Consider the following 15,348-nt stretch of genomic DNA (forward strand, 5'->3'; position numbering starts at 1 on the left):
ATTAAAGGTATTACTTTACATCGTTTACTGATGCTGCCAGTGGAGCATGACAACAAATTAGAATATCACAAGCTATCTGGAGATGCTTGTTTTGAAGTTTCAAGAGTCTTGAGGAAAATGAAACTTCTTATCATTGACGAAGTAAGCATGGTTTCCAATGTCATGCTTGCCTTTGTGCATTTGAGAATGCAAGAAATTCTCAAAACAGAGTATGATGTGTTATTTGGTGGCAAACACATCATTGTTTTCGGAGATCTTCTGCAGCTGACACCAGTGAAAGGGCAACCTGTGTTCAAAATGCTCACGCATGAAGATACCAGGAAGTGCTTAGGGAGCATTGGCAACGTCAATATATGGTTAAACTTCAATTATGCTGAACTGCATGAAAATATGCGTCAGGCAAAGGATGAAGTTTACACGACTATTCTACAAGATGTTAGAATTGGAAAAGTGACCGAGCATGGGAAAGAAGCTTTACATGCACGATTACTGACAAATTTATATCCAGACGAAGATGTTGTGCCTGAGAATATTTTTCAGAAAGTTACTGAGAAAAAATCTGGAATATGTTTGATGCCAACTCTTGCAGAATGTGCCAAATTCAACAACAAAATGTTGCATTTAGAAAAGCAAGAGATTGTGAAACTGGAAGCTATTGACAGAGTAGAGCATATGGGATCAACAATTATTTTGTCTGAGAATCTGAAAACAAAATTGGATTCATTAGAGAAGAGTATATCTAAAACTGCGGGTTTTGAAAAGACTCTGAATGTGTGCTTGAACTGCCGTATAATTTTAAGAAGGAATTTACATGTTGAAAGAGGTCTGGTAAATGGATCAATGGGTAATGTTGTTGATTTTGTGAAATACAGAAATAGAGATGGAATTGAATTTTTAAAAATTAAATTTGATGGCATTGAGGAAGTACAGCTAATTGGTCGTTGTTCTGCTAGATTTTTGCTTGTAAAAGACTTATATGTTCGTCGTAAGCAGTTTCCTGTTTGCTTGGCATATGCGGTGACAATCCATAAATCGCAAGGTTTAAGTGTAGACTGTGTATTGGTGAATATTGGCATTTCTGTGTTCAAGGAGGGTATGGCATATGTGGCATTGTCACGAGTTAGAACTTTATCGGGATTGTACTTGATTGAGTGTGATGTCACAAACATTTGTGCGGATCTAGATTGTGTTAAGGAATACAATAGGTTAAGAAGAGAGTATGCGCCACATTTGCCTCAGTATCCTTTGTTTGAGAAACGTGTGGTAGGCCGGAAACGAAGAAATGTGACCAATACTGGGGAGGTTGTAGCAAAAAGACGAAAAGTCGATGAACCTGAAATTATAAGCAGAAACAAAAAGGATTCTGTTGAAGATGTTGTTGGTTTTCAATTTGAAAACAGTTCTGGTGTCAACTGCTATGCTAATGTAGTGGTTAATGTTTTGTTTTCTCTAGAAAATGTAAAAGAAGAGATTGTGGTCAATTCTGATCAAAGATTTTGCAGTTTGTTAAATTCTGTGTTAGAGAAATGTAGCACTGATAGAAGAAACATAGAAAGTGTGTCTGAAATTCGAAATCTGTTAGACAGATGTTCAGGCCAAACACAATTCTCTCAAAATAGTCAGCAAGATTGTCAGGAGTTTTTAATGTATATGCTTGATGTATTGCATGATGAAGGTGTAGATGTAGATCACCTGTTTGGGCTTTCTTATCAATGGCAGCATGACTGCGAGAACTGTAGGGTATCAAGTAGTACTAGTGTAGACTCAGAAAGATTTATATATTTAACTTTGCCAGACAGTAAATCAGTCTCTTTTAATAAGCTAGTAAAAGCAGCTGATCACAACATGGAGTGTAGCCAATGTAAATCTGAAATGATGTCCACATTATTTATACGAACATATGGCCAGTATGTCATTTTAATGTTCCAACGATGTAGGCCTGATGGAACAAAATTGACAACTTTAATTAAAAATTTTGTGGCTTCACAGTTGTCAATATCAGGAAGGACTTTTGTAACTGTAGCAATTATATATCATGATGGTCCTTCAATAACATCAGGACATTATACAGCTTATTTAAAGTGTAGAAATGGCTGGTCATTCTGCAATGATTCTGTTTTAATTTTCAAAAAAAAATTGCCGTATGACCTTAAAAACTCTTACCTGGTGTTTTTAAAACCAAAATTTTAGGGAAAGAATCTCAGGATGTGCTCTGAGGAATTTCAAGAAGTTCTAATGGCTCCTACACGATTTGGCCTTGAGGATAAGTGTAGTACAGAGACATAACTTCTTACCATAACACTGGACGTCATGGAGAAATACGTGCACTTTGAATGAGTTCAGAAAAACTGTTTCTTTTTATAAGCTAATTGAAGCAGCCAATCAAAACATGGAGTAGAGGGAATGTAAGTCTGCAATGCTGTCTACTGTTTTACATTGCTTTGTGATTAAAAGTGATGTAGAGAATTAAATAATTGTGCTAGTCATAAAGGTAGTGTAAGTCTGCTTCATAGTAAGCAGTATCAGTGTGATAGGAAATGTAGAACATGATTGAGCAAGAAGGGGAAGATATTAGTAGTCCAGGATTGTGAAAATGATCTTCAACATTTTAATTGTGAAAGTTGCGGAAATACAACATGACGGGATTGGCTTAAAAGAATTCTAAGAGTTATAAATGGCTCAGACACGATTTGGCCTTGTGGAAACGTGTGGTAGAGAGCGAGAAGTCATTTATTGTATGTAACATGTTTTTGAAAACGATGGAGGTTTTCTTTCAGAAAGTGGCGGGTTGAAAGTAATAACAGCACAACAGAGTGTAAGCTGTTCATAGGACATCCTTGGCCGTCATGGAAAGTAAGTTAACTTTAAGGAGTTCTGAATTCTGATTTGTTATGTTGTATGGGTTTTTTAAACACAATCATTTTGATTGTGTTTTTTTTCTCCCCGCTGTTATATGATGAATACCTTCAAGTCACTGTTTTAGTGAAATTTGATACATTCTGAGAACAGCAAAAATAAACCATTTAACATGTATAATTAATTCTGTTCTGTTTGCATTTATGATGTACATGTAGAACTGTGTAGGAGGCATGGAGAAGGTGAGGCTTCTGTAAGTGTCAAAGTTGTTGCATACAGTGCTCATATTCTACGTAGTCTTTTATATTTCATTACTTTCACTGTTTCTGACTGATCTAAAATTTTTTTTTTAAAAAGAACAGTAAGTATAAGGGAAGGAAACAGACAGTTATGTTAAAAGAAAGACAGCTATAGGGAATAAACTAGGGATACTGTTACCCGCAATCCTCTGCTGATGATGTCACTGAGCATGTCATGAATGATGTAATATGTGACATCATCAGCAGTGGATTACGGGTAATAGTATCTCTAGTTTACTCCCCTATAGCTGTCTTTCTTTTAACATAACTGTCTGTTTCCTTCCCTTATACTTACTGTTCTTTTTAAAAAAAAAATTTTAGATCAGTCAGAAACAGTGAAAGTAATGAAATATAAAAGACTACGTAGAATATGAGCACTGTATGAACTAAGAGAAATAGAGGTTGGCACAGTTCCAAATATTGTACCAATTCTTTAATAACGGGGAGGTAGTTCTGAAAAGAACTTTTTTTTATTGTTTTTGTTGTTTTATATTTTTTATTATTTTTCTGAACATTTTTTTACTTTTTTTGAATTTTTCTGAACAGTTTTATATTTTTTTTGGTTTTTTTTCGGAGGGGGCAACGAAAACGATTCATTGTAAAGGGCTCAACAGGAGCAACAAAACAAAAAAAAAGAATTTATTATTTGGGGCGTTTCGTACAAACTTGCATATGATAGTCAATAGCTCTGTTGATCAGAGTGATGCTACTTTCTCCGTAGCAAATGAATCCACTGCAATGTACGCAGACTTGTTTTACTTCACGAAATCTCGTTTGTATATTTGGCACCATCTCCCTGCCCTCTGGTCCCGTTACTTCCGGTACAACAGATCTTCTGGCCATAATAGGGAGATTATCTAAGTCGTTACGAAACTGTGCAGCACTGTAGTTGTTAGGATGCCACCTAGTCATATGGCGATGCATTGTGTAGTTTCCGAAACTGTATTTTTTGTCGGTCCCTCTGGACAGTCTATCTTGACATATAAGGCAAGTTACGTATCTTGCATTTACTTTTTTCTGACCTTTGGGAATTTTAAAAAATTGCCAAATGAAGTTTTCTTTCCGGTGAGACGTCCTGGGCTCCTCAGGCAAAAAGTGCCTCTCTTCGTGCTCTTCCTCCTGTTCCTCTTCTTCCTCTTCTTGCTGAATTATAACTTCAGCAGGTGGTCCACTCTTCCTTGGATGTGGTGGAGGTGGTGGGGAAGCACCAGCTGAAGCTACTAAAGAAGCCATTGCTCACTGGTAACAAAGGGTCTTTCTCTCACAATGATGAAAGTCAGAGTGAGGAAAGAAGGAGGGATTTTCATCATTTGGGAAAAACAATAGTTCTCAACCAATGAAAAGTGTTCATTTTAGATTATATGACCTAGTCTTACATCATTAGGAAACCAAAAGTGAAATGAACCAATGAAAAGTGTTATTACCAAGTCACATGACCTGCTGTGTTTACGTTACGCGCTTTGCAGGGCCTCCCGGTTTGCTTCCAGAAACCTGCGCTTTGCGCCTCGGTAAGCGTACCAGTTCGCTAACGTAGCACGTCATATGACGTATCACGCGACAACGCGAAACGTCATGCGAACGGGAGGCGTCACGATGTTGTTTTCTAACGCGGCAGTTGCGGTAAAGGAACGTTTACCGGCTCACGGTCTATTTCGCGGCATCAAGGTCAGCTAACGGGAAGCTTCCCGATTCGCGAAGCGGGAACGAAGAAAAAAATATATAAAAAAAAAAATATTAATAAACATATAAAATATATTTTTGGATTTAAAGAAGAATACATTTTACAGCTACAGATATTAGCTGATAAAAAAACAATGAAATTCACTGAAAAAACCATAGGTTATAGACCATATATAGTTAGGAATTAGCATTTACAAAACCTTGAAAATTCACTGAAAAAACCATAGGTTATAGACCATATATAGTTAGGAATTAGCATTTAAAAAACCTTATTTTACTCACACAAAACCATTGAAATTCCATATATAGTTAGTTGCACTAACTATATATCGCGCACCCGCAATCCACTGCTGATGATGTCACATATTACATCATTCATGACATGGTCAGTGACATCACTGATGACATCTCAAATGACATCACTGATAACATCTCAAATGACATCACTGATGACATCTCAAATGACATCACTGATGACATCATCTAGTGTCTGTGTGTTTTTGTAAAGTTTAAATACGTTTTACATATTGAAGAATGAGTGGATGTATGGAAGACTGAGTGTGTGTGTGGCAGGCTTGGAGGTGTGTGACTCTGTGCATATCAATGTGTACTTGTATCAGTGATTGTATAAGAGAGTAAGTATGTGTTAGTATATGTGTGAAAAGTATGGTGTTCTGTGTTTAACTATAGATGAGGAAATCGAAGTGTGATTGATTCTTCACAGGACTGACTAGGTGTATGAGTGCATATGATAGTGTTGTAATAATGAGTGACTGTATGTATGAGTGATTGTATGGGTGAATGAGTGAATGTGTGTGTAGACGTAGGAATCAGTGAGTGCGTATGTAGTAACTGGTATTGGTGTGTCATGATGTCATCAGTGATGTCATTTGAGATGTCATCAGTGATGTCATTTGAGATGTCATTAGTGATGTCATCAGTGATGTCACTGAAGTATGGTGTTCTGTGTTTAACTGTATAGATGAGGAAATGGAAGTGTGATTGATTCTTTACAGGACTGACTTGGTGTGTGAGTAACTCCATGGATGAGTGGCAGTGTGTGACTGTCTGCATAGGTGTATGAGTGCATATGATAGTGTTGTAATAATGAGTGACTGTATGTATGAGTGATTGTATGGGTGAATGAGTGAATGTGTGTGTAGACATAGGAATCAGTGAGTGCGTATGTAGTAACTGGTATTGGTGTGTCATGATGTCATCAGTGATGTCATTTGAGATGTCATCAGTGATGTCATCAGTGATGTCACTGACCATGTCATGAATGATGTAATATGTGACATCATCAGCAGTGGATTGCGGGTGCGCGATATATAGTTAGTGCAACTAACTATATATGGAATTTCAATGGTTTTGTGTGAGTAAAATAAGGTTTTTTAAATGCTAATTCCTAACTATATATGGTCTATAACCTATGGTTTTTTCAGTGAATTTTCAAGGTTTTGTAAATGCTAATTCCTAACTATATATGGTCTATAACCTATGGTTTTTTCAGTGAATATATATATATATATATATATATATATATTACTGACTGGCGGTCGCCAGTAGGTAGTTATAGTTAGGACCTAGTTTCCATAGGAAATCCACAACATTCTATTTGGAATAACTTTGGCGCCGGTGGGCCAATCTTCGCGAATTTCTCAAAGAAGATGGCCCGCTCCGCTCCGCTCCGCTCCGCTCCTTCCCTGAAAATTTTGGGGGGATTTGTCAAGTGGGGGCTGAGAAAAAAGGGGGGTCCCAAAACGTGTTTTCCCCATGTTATTTTCCATAGGACGATTAGACACGGCTACAGCCCGAACTGCTGAACGGAATTACAAGAAATTTGGCAAAAATGGTAGAGTCTGATTCGCAGATCACGCTTTTGCTTAAATGGTGTAAATCCCTGTAGTAGTTCCTGAGAAAATCAAAAGAAAAAAAATATATATATCTAGCATTCCGAGCACGAGCTGCATGCTGATTGGCTGTCAACTGTTTGTCAACACTCCAAACCAGAAATTGTTGGCAGCCATCTTGGGACCAATATACATGATAGCAACTCATTAAAAAGCATTGCAGTTAATAGAAGGTTTTAAGACTTTAGTTACATTATAAATCATTTGTTGATAGTACCATACTAATTCTAGGAGTTGTGGTGTGTTCTGAGGTGATTTTACCATGTGAAAAAGCCTTCTGCTGGGATATCATGAATCATGTTTTAGAGAAAACTATTTTCTCATGCTTTTCCCACAGAGGTTTGGAAGGTGATCTATAAGCTAAACTGAGAGCATATTTTCTGTAAATTCACATTATCTTTCTCAGTCATGTGAGAATGAAGTCTGACATTCTTAGTAAAACATGTACATCCAACAAGACTGTCAGTTGATTCCTTTGTGTTCTACTGCAGCTTCCCAGAGTGTTCTAAAGAACAACTAGAGTGCTAACAGTCCTACTTATGACAAACGTATGGCACACCTGAAGCCATCTTGATTGAAATAAAGTGGTAACTCTTAAAACATTTAATTTAAAAAGGAACAACATGAGGGGGTTCATTTTGCCAGAGAAAGTATGATTAGTGCTGCAGAAAGAAAAATTAGGGCACATTTTGAGTGACTTCTCAAATCCTCTTCTATTTCATTAAGAAATTCTGACATGCAGACTGAAACATGCACTTTCACTACCAGCAGCAGACTTCCCTGGTGAGCAGTAGCTTTATTACAGTGATCTAATAAGCAACTAGAGTGCTAACCTTCTGAATTTATGGCAAATGTGTGACACATCTGAATGCCTCCTTGATGGAATCAAAGTAAAACACTGAAAGTATTTCCTACTGAGGAGACTGTAGTAAATGAGGAAATTAGGAAACTTCATAACAAATACGTCTCTCAAGATGGCCACCAGAGACAAAAGAGCCCAAATGTAGCACAAATATCACCCAGATGTAGCCCAAATATAGCCCAATGACAGAATGTCCAAGAGTGTTCTAAAGAACAACTAGAACGCTAACAGTCTTACTTATGACAAAAGTATGGCACACCTGAAGCCATCTTGATTGGAATAAAGTGGTAACACTTAAAACCTTTAATTTGCAAAGGAACAAAATGAGGGGGTTCATTTTGCCATTGAAACTATGATTAGTGCTGCAGAAAGACAAATTAGGGCACATTTTGAATTCTCAAATCCTCTTCTATTTCATTAAAAAATTCTGACATACAGACTGAAACATGCACTTTGAATACCAGCAGCTGACTTCCCTGGTGAGCAGTATCTTTACTACAGTGATCTAATGAGCAACTAGAGTGCTAACATTCCGAATTTATGGCAAATGTGTGACGCATCTGAATGCCTTCTTGATGGTACCAAAGTAAGCAAGCATTGGAAATGCAATAGGTTTCTCCCTCGTTTAAGTTAAAGCAATTCTGTTTGTAATTAGGTGGCTTGTTAGCTTTGCTTGTATTAGTGTTTTTCAAACTTTCATGTACATAACATGCATTTGTATGCATATATGTATATGTATGCATGCATTTATATTTGTATTTATATAGATATGCATTTTATATATATGTTTATATATGTATGTATACATATATACACACACACATACATATATATAAATGCATATGCATATATATATATGTGCATATGTCTGCATGTAGAGAGAGGTAGATAGAGGTAGAGAGGTAGAGGTAGAGAGGTAGAGGTGTAGAGGTAGAGGTAGAGAGGTAGAGAGTAGTAGAGAGAGAAGTAAAAAGTAGAGAGTGAGTATTAGAGAGTAGAGAGTGAGTAGTAAAGAGTAGTAGAGTCAGTAGTAGAGAGTGAGTGGTAGAGTAGTAGAGAGTGAGTATTAGAGTGAGTAGTAGAAAGTAGTAGAAAAGAGTAGTAGAGAGTTAGTAGTAGAGAGTGAGTAGTAGAATGAGTAGTAGAGTGAGTAGTAGAAAGTGAGTAGTAGAGAGTAGTAGAGAGAGAGCAGTAGAGAGTGAGTAGTAGAGAGTAGTAGAGAGTGAGTAGTAGAGAGTAGTAGAGTATTAGATAATGAGTAGTAGAGAGTAGTGGAGTAGTAGAGAGTGAGTAGTAGAGAGTGAGTAGTAGAGTGAGTAGCAGGGAGTGGTAGAGAGTCAGTAGTAGAGTGAGTAGTAGAGAATAGTACAGAGCAAGTAGTAGTGTGTAGTAGAGAGTGAGTAGTAGAGAGTAGTAGAGAGAGAGTAGTACAGTGAGTAGTAGAGACTGCGAAGTATAAAGAGTAGTAGAGAGTGAGTAGTAGAGAGTAGTAGAGAGCGAGTAGTAAAGAGTGAGTAGTGGAGAGTGAGTAGTAGAGAGTAGTAGAGAGCAAGTAGTAGAGAGTGAATGGTAGAGAGTGAGTAGTAGAGAGTGAGTAGTAGAGAGAGAAGTAGAGAGTGAGTAGTTGAGAGTAGTAGAGTGAGTAGTAGAGAGACAGTAGTAGAGAGTGGGTAGTAGAGTAGTAGAGAGTGAGTGGTAGAGAGTAGTAGAGAGTGAGTAGTAGAGAGCTAGTAGTAGAGAGTGAGTAGTAGCGAGAGTAGTAGCGAGCAGTAGAGTAGTAGCGAGTGAGTAGTAGAGAGCGAGTAGTAGTAGAGATTGAGTAGTGGAGAGTGAGCAGTAGAGAGTGAGTAGTAGAGAGTGAAAAGTAGAGAGTGAGTACTAGAGAGTGGTAAAGAGAGTAGTAGAGAGTGAGTAGTAGAGAGAGAGTAGTAGAGAGTAGTAGAGAGTGAGTAGTAGAGTAGTAGAGGGGGTGTGGTAGAGAGTAGTAGAGAGTAGTAGTGAGTAGTAGAGAGTAGTAGAGAGTGAGTAGTAGAGAGTAGTAGTAGAGAGTAGTAGAGAGTGAGTAGTAGAGAGTAGTAGCGAGTGAGTAGTTGAGAGTAGTAAAGAGTGAGTAGTAGAGAGTGAATAGTAAAGAGTGAGTAGTAGAGAGTGAGTACTAGTGAGAGAGTAGATGAGAGTGAGTAGTAGAGAGTAGTAGAATAGTAGAGAGTGAGTAGTAGAGTAGTAGAGAGTGAGTAGTAGAGAGAGAGTACTAGAGAGTAGTAGGGAGTGAGTAGTAGAGAGTGAATAGTAGAGAGTAATAGAGAGAGAGTAGTAGAGAGTGAGTAGTAGAGAGTGAGTAGTAGAAAGTAGTAAAGAGTGAGTAGTAGAGATTAGTAGAGTAGTAGAGAGTGAGTAGTAGAGAGTGAGTAGTAGAGAGAGAGTAGTAGAGAGTAGTAGAGTGTGAGTAGTAGAGAGTAGTCAGTCAGTGTCAGTCAGTGTCAGTCAGTCAGTGTCAGTGTCAGTCAGTCAGTAAGTGTCAGTCAATCAGTGTCAGTCAGTGTCAGTCAATCAGTGTCAGTCAGTGTCATTCAGTCAGTGTCAGTCAATCAGTGTCAGTCAGTGTCAGCCCGTCAGAGTCAGTCAATCAGTGTCAGTCAGTGTCAGTCAGTGAGTGTCAGTCAATCACTGTCAGTCAGTGTCAGTCGGTGTCAGTGTCAGTCAATCAGTGTCAATCAGTCAGTGTCAGTCAGTCAGTCAGTGTCAGCCAGAGCAGCTCTGCTGACCTGGTTCTCTGGCTCTAAAGCAGCTCTGCTGACCTGGTGCTCTCCCACTAAAGCAGCTCTGCTGACCTGGTTTCTCTGGCTCTACAACAGGTCTGCTGACCTGGTTCTCTGGCTCTAGAGCAGCTCAGCAGACCCAGTTCTTAGGCTACAGAGCAGCTCTGCTGATCTGGTTCTCTGGCTCTAAAGCAGCTCTGCTGACCCAGTTCTATGACTCTAAAGCAGTTCTGCTGACATGGTTCTCTGGCTCTAGAGCAGCTCTGCTGACCTGGTTCTCTCCCTCTAGAGCAGCTCTGCTGACCTGGTTCTCTCCCTCTAAATCAGCTCTGCTGACCTGGTTCTCTGGCTCTAAAGCAGCTCTGCTGACCTGGTTCTCTGGCTCTAAAGCAGCTCTGCTGCCCTGGTTCTCTGGCTCTAGAGCAGCGCTGCTGACCTGGTTCTCTGGCTCTAAAGCAGCTCTGCTGACCGTTCTCTGGCTCTAAAGCAGCTTTGCTGGCCCGGTTCTCTGGCTCTAAAGCAGCTCTGCTGACCTGGTTCTCTCCTGCTAAATCAGCTCTGCTGACCTGGTGTCTCTGGCTCTACAGCAGCTCTGCTGACTTGGTTCTCTGGCTCTAGAACAGCTCTGCTGACCTAGTTCTTAGTCTCTAGAGCAGCTCTGCTGACCTGGTTCTCTGGCTCTAGAGCAGCTCTGCTGACTTGATCCCTTGGCTCTAAAGCAGCTCTGCTGGCCTGGTTCTCTCCCCCTAAAGCAGCTCTGCTGACCTGGTTCTCTCGCTCTAAAGCAGCTCTACTGACCTGTTTTCTCTGGCTCTACAGCAGCTCTGCTGACCTGGTTCTCTGGCTCTAGAGCAGCACTGCTGACTTGGTTCTTAGGCTCTAGAGCGGCTTCGCTGACCTGGTTCTCTGGTTCAAAAGCAGCTCTGCTGACCTGGTTCTATGGCTCTAGAGCAGCTCTGCTGGCCTGGTGTTCTGGCTCTAAAGCAGCTCTGCTGACCTGGTGCTCTCCCTCTAAAGCAGCTCTGCTGACCTGGTTTCCCTGGCTCTAGAGCAGCTCTGCTGAGCTGATTCTCTGGCTCTAAAGCAGCTCTACTGAGCTGGTTCTCTCCCCCTAAAGCAGCTTTGTTGACCTGGTTCTCTGCCTCTAGAGCAGCTCTGTTGACCTGGTTCTATGGCTCTAAAGCAGCTCTGCTGACCTGGTTCTCTGGCTCCAGAGCAGCTCTGCTGACCTGGTTCTCTGGCTCTAAAGCAGCTATGCTGACCTGGTTCTCTCCCTCTAAAGAGCTCTGCTGACCTGGTTCTCTGGCTCTAAAGCAGTTCTGCTTACCTGGTTCTCTGGCTCTAGAGCAGCTCTGCTGACCTGGTTATCTGGCTCTAAAGCAGTTCTGCTGACCTGGTTCTCTCCCTCTTAAGCAGCTCTGCTGACCTGGTTTCTCTGGCTCTACAGCAGCTCTGCTGACCTGGTTCTCGGCCTCTAGAGCACCTCTGCTGACCTGGGTGTCTGGCTCTAGGGCAGCTCTGCTGACCTGGGTCTCTGATTCTAGAGCAGCTCTGCTGACCTGCTTCTTAGGCTCTAGAGCAGCTCTGCTGACCTGGTTCTCTGGCTCTACAGCGGCTCTGCTGACCTGGTTTCCCTGGCTCTACAGCAGCTCTGCTGACCTGGTTGTCTGCGCTCACGATGCACGCACCCGACTTCTCGAAAATATATTTAAAAATAATATTTTATTTTAAGTACAAATATATTATTTGTATGAATATCTTAGATAATCTCTTGCCCTAATATGTATATTAAAGACATATAATTTTGGAACATAAATATTTTTTGCGGAAGTTGCGCACCCAGCGTGCCCCAGCACGTATATGACGCCACGCGGGACCCGCCACTGTGCAAGCGTCTCGAACCGTAATGCGCATGTGTCGCGAATGCACAGGAGCAGGAGTCGCGGCTGGTTGCATACCAATCGCGCACATCACGTAATATTAAATGTATATGATGTAACTGAAAAACACGCAGCCTTCGCACACCGTACGCGGATCCTTCACGACTTTTCTAAAATGGCGTCTAGAATCCACGCACCCACCGTGATGTGTACGCTTTGAGTGCGCGACTCCGAAAAAAAATTGGGAATTTTTTTAAAAAAAAGAAAATAATATAAATATATTAAAATAAAAAATGAAAACAAAAAAATGATCAATATTTCAGTTTGAATTTTTTGATTTTTTTTTTGCAATTTTCAGAAAAATATATAATGTTATTTAATGAATAAAATATTTATAAATAAACAGCTAAATAACTGTAGAAAATCAGTACAAAAAAATAGGTATAACTACTATCACACTTAAAAATTAGCATTTAAAAACCCTTTGAAATTCACTGAAAAAACCATAGGTTTCAGAGACATTATAGTTAGAAAGTAGCATTTAAAGAACCTTATAAAGTCACAGAAAAAAACATAGGTTTCACGGGTGTTATAGTTATTTTTTTTAAATGTTTTTATTGAATATAGTCAGAGCGAGAAAGCTGCAGTTACATCATGAAAAACATGCAGAATGTACAATCAAGCACAAACAGGCCTTACAATGCTTTCTATTGATAAACCATAAAAGGAGATGTCATTTTCATTTTGTGTAACAGTACCAACAGTAACATAGGTGTACATTACAGCTTCTTTCAAGAAAACGAGTCCATCAGAATGCATGTATAAAAGCAAAGAAACAAATCATTATTCCAATGCATGGTCGGGATAGCAAGCATACAGCACCCACAGCAGTGGTGACAATGTGGGCGGAGGCCCAGATACAGTTTGCAAATCAAATGACAGAGGCCAGGCAGCTGGCGCCAACGTATTCGGCAGCCGTCTCCGCTACAGCGTTCGCGGGTGGGACAGGCAGACACATTAGAATAGGCCGGACAACCACCTAGCAGGTCAAATGTGCCCCATCGGGCTATCAGGAGATGACCCAGGTGGAGACTGTCCGCTGCGTGACCATTGCAGGAAAGGTTCCCAGATGTCCCTCGGGCGCGCAGCAGCAGGCATCAGCTCCCAATAGGACCCTAACTGAGCATGGCCATATGTCACATCAGACAACCAGTCTTTCAGTCTTGGTTTGGACTTACGCCCCCATGTGACAGCCACCCGCCTCTTTGCGTATAGCAGCAGGAGCGCATGGAGTTTACGGTTCGCAGGCGCAGTGTCCACAACCCAACCAAGGATGCCCAGCAGTGGTGACGGGGCGTCATCCCTCCCAAGTATCTGGTTTATTGCTCCGAACACTTCGATCCAGTACTCGGAAAGCGCTGGGCAATGCCAAGCTACATGTAAGAAGGAAGCCCCCTCCGCCCCACACTTCCAGCATCTATCATCTTCCCTGAGGCCCATACGGTGAAGGGAGGTTGCAGTGCGGTAGTATCTGTGCAGGAATTTAAAGTGCCCTAGCCTGAGTTTATAGTTAGGGGATAATGCCAACAGTTGCCCACAACAGAATGTCCATTGCTCATCCGTCAGCAGTTCCCCAAGGTCATCTCCCCACAATTGTTGCGATCTGGGTACCATCAAGGGGGATTGCTCCTGCATTGAGTTATAGAGCCTGGTCACGAGCTTTTTGCGGGATGCCCTGGCGAGTATAGTCTGCAGAGCAGCTAATTGCGGTGGCTCCTCCGGAAAACAGTCTCCCAGCAGCGCCCTGCACGCAGCCCTTAGTTTGTGGTACGTGAATTTGTCAGTAAATGTCACGGGGCTCTCCGGTGTTTCCGGGGGCATCTCCACGAACCTGCCGTCTGGGTATATGTCTGAAAACGTGCGCAGGGCGGCATAGGGAATGGCCAGACAACACAGAGAACACGAAAGAGAGGAGTAACCTGGTCCGACCAAACCAGACAAGTGCAGACCAGGAGCATAACAAAAGCACAAACAGGAACAAACTTGAATCCCTCATCGTGAACCTCACAGATAAGATCCTGACAAAAGAAGAAGAGAATGTACTTAACAAAGGTTTGGGTTATGTCCCCACCCCAAAACTTGACGTTTTCAAAACTAAGTGCGACTGGCAGAATTTTGCCGGACCTTGAAATTGAAAGCTTTCCTCAAATCAGACCAACCTCCCACCAGAGAAGGAGATACTACTTTGAAAAATAAATCAACTTTTTGTCCACTCAATACTCAAATCCCTATTGAAATTCAGACTTTTGAGCAAGCCCTTTTCAAAGGAATTGATGAGCTAGCGAAAAATTCGCGGAAACCTTTCTACAACATGACCAGACTAGAAGAACAAGCCTTGAAGAATCTCAAAGAGGATCATAACATAGTCATCAAACCTGCCGACAAAGGCGGAGGGGTGGTCCTACTAACAGCAGAAGGGTATCACCAACAGTGTATAAACCTCTTGTCAGATGATACATTCTATAAGGTTCTCAATGCAGACCCAACCCCAAGATTACAAAGAACAGTGGCAATGATGATCGAAGAAGGGGAAACCAACAATTGGATTTCAAAAAAGGAAGGAGCATTCCTCAGAACCACGACACCAAGAATCCCTTATTTCTACTCATTACCAAAGACTCATAAGGGCCGTATACCACCCCCTGGACGACCAATCGTTTCAGGGATAGGCTCAATATTAGAGCCCCTTTCTGATTTTGCAGACCAATATCTCAGACCGTTGGTTCAAAGAACCCCAACATATCTCAAAGATACGAGAGACCTTCTAAATCAACTAAAGGACATCGAATATTCACCAACTACGATGCTTTTAGTTGGATTCGATGTGGAAAGCTTATACACGAGCCTTCCACAAAGCAAAACAATGGATACCCTAGAGAACATCCTTTTCAATATAGATTGGACCTACAAAACCCCGAGACATTTTGTTTTGGAGTGTTGTCGAATGGCCCTGATGGAAAACTTTTTCCAATACAAAGATACCCTATACCTTCAATGCCATGGGACCTCGATGGGCAGTACATTTGCCCCGAGTGTGGC

Source organism: Lissotriton helveticus, chromosome 5_1 (genome assembly GCF_964261635.1).
Source record: "Lissotriton helveticus chromosome 5_1, aLisHel1.1, whole genome shotgun sequence".
Classification (NCBI taxonomy): domain Eukaryota; kingdom Metazoa; phylum Chordata; class Amphibia; order Caudata; family Salamandridae; genus Lissotriton; species Lissotriton helveticus.